Here is a 7273-nt window from a genome sequence, read left to right as displayed (position 1 = left end):
AGTTATTACAATAGTTTATATCCCTGTTACTTCTCCTGTTAGTAGCAGACCTTGCTTCTCTGGTCAGAAAGATCACAGCTTACCTCTCGATATGATTTCCAATTTCAACCCTCTTGCTGTCACTATTGTGGACATCTTAACACCCCTTCAGTGGCCTACAGTACTCTTCCTCAGAGCAGCTATGTAGCTGTGTAGCAACTCGAAGCACTACCTTTGCTGTAATGTAAACTGGCAGGAATTACTTTATCTGGGGCATTGGACCAAGATGGAAAAACACATGACATTTCAATGACATTTCATCACCTTAGAAAGCTGTTTAAAAAACCAAGGAGCAATATAGTCTCCCCATATAGTCAAATTGTAGGCTGTTAAACCAAAACAATGAGCAGAAAGACACAAAAAAACTCAACAGTGCCAAATGGAACAGCAGAGTTTAAGATCTTCGGGGGTTCACTGTGAGTGACGATATTCACACTTTTGTAGTAATAAGTAAATTGCGGCAAATAATTTTTTTCACGTGAGTGGAGCAAAGCGAACCGAAATGTAGGACACATGGAAGACTTGATGGAAAAACACCCCAAAACAAGGATGATGAATCCTTTAATTGGTATAATGTTTCATCTCGTACTTTGAACATCAGTATACATAACATTGCTGCATATGCAGAGAGAGAAAACATGTATTTGCTAATCAAATTAACCTTGTGTGGAATGTATTTAACACATTCATCCCATCCTGTTACAAATGTCACAGTAAAAGTGAGATCAGTGATAAAAGTATACTGTAAGCCATAACATCAGCTTAATGTTTCGCTCCATAAAGTTAGATCCCATTTTGCTTTTCTTCCCTTGCCTGACAGATGAATATTGTATGTGTGCGTGTACACAAGCAAATCCAAACACACACACACACACACACACACACACACACACACACACACACACACACACACACACACACACACACACACACACACACACACACACACACACACACACACCCCCCCCACACACACACACACACACACACACACACACACACACACACACACACACTATAATAGTGTCTCCGGGCGCATTATGTGCTAAGAGAATATCAGGGCATCAGAGCTGCTCGCTCCGCTTCTTGTCTTTCTGATCTTCTCTTCAGACCTGCTGTCTCTTGATGGTTCACAAGTTATCACATGCCTGTCTGCTCATCTTGTGACCTTTTCAAAGTTATACATACAAAATGAGATTATTTTCCTACAGGAATAGACCATTTCAGAGCGATCCCATAACTAAAGACACTTTCCAGCGCTGTACGGATTTTCAAAATGCCCATTGAGACATACTGTGAATGATTTCTTTTTTTCTTCCCCATTCCACACTTCAGCTCCCACTCTACATCTAATATTGGGCCAAGATTTCAATTTGTTTTTTGACCTTTTCTCAGCTACATTCTTTGGAAAGGTGCAAATAGCATTGTGGTCCCAGGACTTTAATTCTGGGCACTGAGATTCGCAGAAGGAAAAGTCTATGTCAATTCTTCAAACTATTACTAACTTCACTATGAATAGTGTTATATTTTCAGATGCCTTGAAAATAAAAGCTATTACTTTCACGTATTAAATACTCAAATTCACAACATTACATTTTGAGCCATATAATGAATTTCCAATGCTTCTTCACCCAGACCTGTAATGGTTTTCTGACTGTTCTACTTGACCAATGGCATTTTTATTGTGCAAATGCAACTCGGATCATAAATATGCTTGTTAATTTTTTGCCCTGTTGTTTGTGATGACAAATCACCCGCCGTGTAAACGTGTCAACAGATGGCAAAATTACTCAAGCGAGGGTGTGCCTGATACTTCTGGGAGGTGTAATGGCTGGGCTGTGTCTGGCAATGGGATGCTAAGTGATGCAGAGCTCCATTCTTCTTAGCTCAGCCTCGAAAAACAGCTCCATACATCATATCGACGCACCTCCTCAGACAGATGTTCGCAGAGGAAAAGACGGAACATATGCAAGTATTATCTCAGACGGCTCTCGCCAAAACAAAGCGCATAATGGATATTCAACAGTCCCCGAGCCTGACAGGCCTCAGCAATAACTCTTCCCCCCATGAGTACACCTTGTGTGTGTAAATGTGAGTGAGAGGGTGTGCTAGGCTCCACTCCTGGCCTCATGTGCTAGCATTTTTTAAACTCCATTTATTTCCTGTTAAAAAACTGTCAGATGCAAAACATTTTGTTATGAAATGGCAGTAACACAACACAGTCCAAATTGCCAACAGAGTCAGCTTTGTTTGCACCAATTTCTTCCCATCCACTTTGCTCTCTTCTTCCTCTACCTCCTGTTTCAGAGAAAGATATAAAAAGAGACTAGCAACCTAATACATGACCTTGTGAATATGGCTTTCAACATGAATGGCTTCATTGTGTCTGCTGAGATGCAATTACACTGCCTTTCTCTTGTGCTCCTGTCTCACCTTCAATCCCCCCACCTGCTGAACAGATGTTTTGGTAGTTGGAGGTTAGAGATGAGAAGTGTCAGGCTGGGATTGTGTGAGTATGTCACAGCGGGAAAAATCTGGTAATTCCAAAACTGCCTTTTTGGCAACATCGCTACCCCAAGGTTCTCCAAATATATGGCATTCTATTTCTTTTATCGTTAATTAATTTGATGTTCTGAAACATAAAAGTGCCTTCTGATTTGACCACTACAAACATAATTTGACTGTGCATTTAATAACTATTACAAATCACTGTTCAAAAATATATCTGTGTTATGATTTGCCAACGTTACTGTTAAGGTTTTCTAAGGTTTTGACACAAAGAACAACTCAGTTGAGGTTAGAACCCTTTTCCATTTGGTTTAAAAACGTTGTTAGGGTCAGGGAACCTTTATGGTCCTGGTTACAAAACAAAACAAATAGTTATGTTTATGTAACGATCCTGTTAAGGCTTTAAAAAAACTTGTCTGCTCGAAACAGAAAACGAACATTAATTTCTGTTTCAAAGTCTGATGTTTTGTTGAACCATTCAACCATCTCGACCTCCTCCGTGTGTAGAGTCTGCCGCTCTGACGCCCTTCTCTGCTCCTCTTACACTACAACAGATGCCAGAGGGCTTATTCACTCAAGTGTAAACATATGCAGTTTTAGGGCATTTGTTGAAACAACTGATTCTGTTGTTTTCTCTAGAGAGTGTAGCTCTTAATCTTAATCTGATCATCATGGCTCGTTATATTATTGACTCTCCTAATCCAAACACCTCTTCTACAAATGAGATTAATGCATTTACCCAGCATATTTCATTTGTTTTCTTGCTGTTGCAATACACCATCTTTTTCTAGCAACCAAGTATGATTCACTTTTATTTAAGTTATATTTAGGCATGTACAGCTCTTAGTTACAGTTAGTTAGTTAAATATTACAGTTTTATTATTAAAAGCAGTGATTTTGCATTATACATTGCATCGTGTACTGTGAAACCCTAATGTCTTGCATGTTAAACTCCCGTACTTTGTATGTGGTTGCTGATGTATTGTGTTGTGTCATTTTATTTCTATATTATATGATGTCCATGTTGTATGTGGCAGTTGCATTTCCTCTAAAACAAATTAATACCATATAAATGTAATTGCTAACAAGGTTGCCTCACCACTATCGTAACCAGAATTGATAATTTATAATATTCAGTGCCAGGGCAGTCCTGGAACAAGAGCCCCAACTGCTCCCACAGGTAAGGCCTTCCATTGTAGCCCTGCCACGATAAAAATATAAAAATAAAGATATGTCAATCAACCATATAATATAAAACCATAAAATATTGTTAACACACAAAACCCATCAAAAAAACATAGTGCAAGGGTGTCCCACAGTATATTTAGCTGTTCTAGTGCATCCTTGCCACATTTAATTATTTCATAATTGAGTGGAACGTGGTAAACGCCACTGCATGAATGATGATCAAATATCTGCAGAGGAGCGCCTGCGTTGTCTCAGTCGTTTGCACATAGCATTGGATTATTAGGAATCATACACTCAGAGATAAAATGTTTAAAAGCGACAATACATTTCTTGGAATGCCTTTAGACACCAAATATACTAAGAAACAGTAACAATCATAAAAATGTGTCTCGGATTCATTTTCACAGGTACTGATCTTTATATATATGTCTATATGCTATGATATATATATTATGGTACTGTTGAAAGGCCTAGAATGAATAATGTGATTTTCACAAAGCAAATTTGAAGTTAGCTCTCTATAGTGAACTTAACATTTCTAGTCTCAATATGCTAAAGTCACCAATCAAATCTGTCAATGAAAAAAACAAAATGTGTGCATCTGCAGATCCACAGAACATAATATAGTAAATGTAGATTGTGCTGACTGATGCAATGGATTACTTTATTAAAACATCCTTGTATACAGCATACTTACAATATGCAGGGGTGGACTAACGATCATGCCCTAAAAGTGGAGGGAAACTTGGTGTGGTTGTGGCAACAGGACATTACCAACCCAGTTTAGATTAGACCAGGCCCACTTCTGCATGACTAAAGCATTGATGCAGCATCAGAGCTTCAACGACAGCATCCTGCGAAATATGAATGACAGCATGATGTATCTTTTTCAAAGTACACAATGAAAATAGTCCTTTTTCAAAATATGACTCTGAGCTGAGGTAATGTTGATTCATCTTTTAATAATAACCCACTGTACATTTAAGTAGTATAAAACTAACAATATCATCTGTAGCCCTATGTTTTTGGTTTACCAGGTTTTTTACACAAGTAGAGTATTTGAGTATTATGTGCTTTCTTACTTTCCAACACTGTCAGGTTATGTGAAATATTTCCGCACAAGATAACTGTAACGTTCAACAGCCTGGCTTGCACTGACTCCAACGTTACGAGTCTAACCAAGGTGTGTCCCCGGAGCTGCAGCAGTTGGCTAATACTTTGTTGTCTGATTAACACACAATTTTAAAAAATGTTTAGCGCCCCATTTAGTTTTTTTGGCCAAGCTAGAGTAGACGTGATATTACTTGACAGTTTTGTTTAGATGGGGCTACGTTGTGTTTAAACATCCATTACGAGCGGAGCAAAGTGGCTAGCGTTATTACAGACAGAGACTGAAAAGTGGTAAACTCCAGTAGCAGGATTTCGACGAGTCGAGCTAGCAAGTATTAAATATGTTCGTTATTCTCGCGTCCAGGAGAGAACCTTTAAAATGAGACTAAATGGAGTCTCTGAGAAGATTCAAATGGGATACTTTAATTTAAAAAAACGCGGTAGTGTTACAGACAGAATATTGTTCAGGCAGAAAACAGTTGTGATCCGGATCTCCTGAGCAAGAGAAGAGAGGGAATCCCTCGTCCGGTGCTGTTATATATATCCTCTGCTGGCTCCTCCCCGCCAGCCGGCTCGCCTCGTCTCTAATGTCCGTTGTTGCATTTAAACAGAGGATTGGTACTTTTCACATTCAATATATGCTTAACACGCCTTTTCTCCTCATATTCTCTTTCATCACTTTTCATGTAACACATTCTAAACGCTGTAATCAATACTCTAAAAAAGACAGAAAATACTTCACGGCTGGTTTGGTTTCTGGTCATTCCGGGGGTGTCACATGCTACTCTCGTCTGTAAACAATAATGTATTCAAATAAACTGGACCTTCATTTAATATTCAGCATGGTAGTATCTTGACATCTATAGTTGTAGTGTTAAATCAGTAGGTTTCGGTTTGCACCACTGAAGGATTATTTGAATTATTTGAAGGATTAAAGTAACGTGTTATGGCAGGAAAGTTAAATCTGGTATATTCATTTTAATGTCACCTTATATATATTCATGTGTGTTAAATTTGAAGGGACAAAGTATATTTTCCCTCCCCAATATATTGAGGTGAAGTCTTTGTGTTTAGAGAAGGATGGGAGCAGGGGACATCCTAATTTGGGGATAGCTCCAAGACTCTGGAATGTTTCCCTCATAAAAGAAGAGAGTGCGTTACACATGCTTGGGGCAAATATGTGTGTTTTCATTGCAGTAAATATATGTGCTACATGATTACAGTTCAACTATACCTCTGTTCTTATTCTTTCATGTGTGGGTACTAAATGGCTACAAACATTGTGGTGAAATTACCTTAAACATGTTTTATTACTCTATATGAAATGGAAGTAGCTTTGATGACAGGGACGAGAGAGCATTTTCAGCATGTCAATTATCAGGGAAATCTACTTGTTTTCAATAGATGTGTGTGGTTAATTACTTTGTATTAATAATAACAGTATGTGTAAAGGAAGCTGAAAATATACAATGTGAAACCTTTTATTTGAAGTAAAGATGTGAACAATAGCTCAAACAAATGGAAGGGCTGTAGGAAAAATGAGTGTGTTCTCTATATTAGGCCTGTGTGAAGTTTGACTATTTGAAAAGCATCTCTAATACTGCTTAAGAGCATAGGTAATGTGTTCCTCGTTGTTATTGATATGAAAGTAATTAACATGTATTACGTATATTTAGCCAACTATAACAACTATATCTTAAAACATACTTTTAACTTGTGTGTGGCAGCCTGAGGCGGGAAGATAGACTCAGGGACAAAGGGCCATAAAGGGGATGTGTGTGTGCTGGCTGCAAGATGTGAAATAAGATAAGGAAACTTGTTGTTTAGAGCAGGTTCGTACCAGACACCAAAAGGTGTCTGGTCTTCGTCAAACTGAAAGAGACTTTTTGTTTCCGGGTTTCTTCTGCTGTGTCGCACTGATTGGGTGCGACAGGCCATGTGTTGGTCTCTCCCAATAAGATGACCTCTGGGGGAAAGCACGCACACACCTCCTCCTGTGTTTTAGTATGAAAGCCTGTGTTTTCCTTTGGTTCGCGCTCTTGTTTTTGACTGGCCGTTCCTGAGACCTGTCTCACACGTAGTAGAACCTGAGCCCGGAGTACTCTGCAGAGTGCTTCGTGATTCCTTTGTATTTGTATTGTTACCTTGTATCATTAAAACAAGATTATTGTTTCACTTGCATTCTGGTGTTTCTTAATCCCTTCCTTTTTACGAATTTACCCAGCTTATCAAACGACACGCGGAGACGAGGTTGGTTTTAAACATCCTCCAAATCTCCAACACACTCCATGTCATTTCGCTACTAAATTCACCTCTTTAGGAAATCGTATATTAGCCACATGCTAAATGCTAACCGGAGATGAAGGATTTTCAGAATAAAAGCTTAACTGGTGGTGCACGAGAATTTCAGGTTTTTTCTGTATAAATC

The sequence above is a fragment of the Notothenia rossii genome (assembly GCF_949606895.1).
Source record: "Notothenia rossii genome assembly, chromosome: 12".
Classification (NCBI taxonomy): domain Eukaryota; kingdom Metazoa; phylum Chordata; class Actinopteri; order Perciformes; family Nototheniidae; genus Notothenia; species Notothenia rossii.
This window is presented reverse-complemented; position numbering follows the sequence as displayed.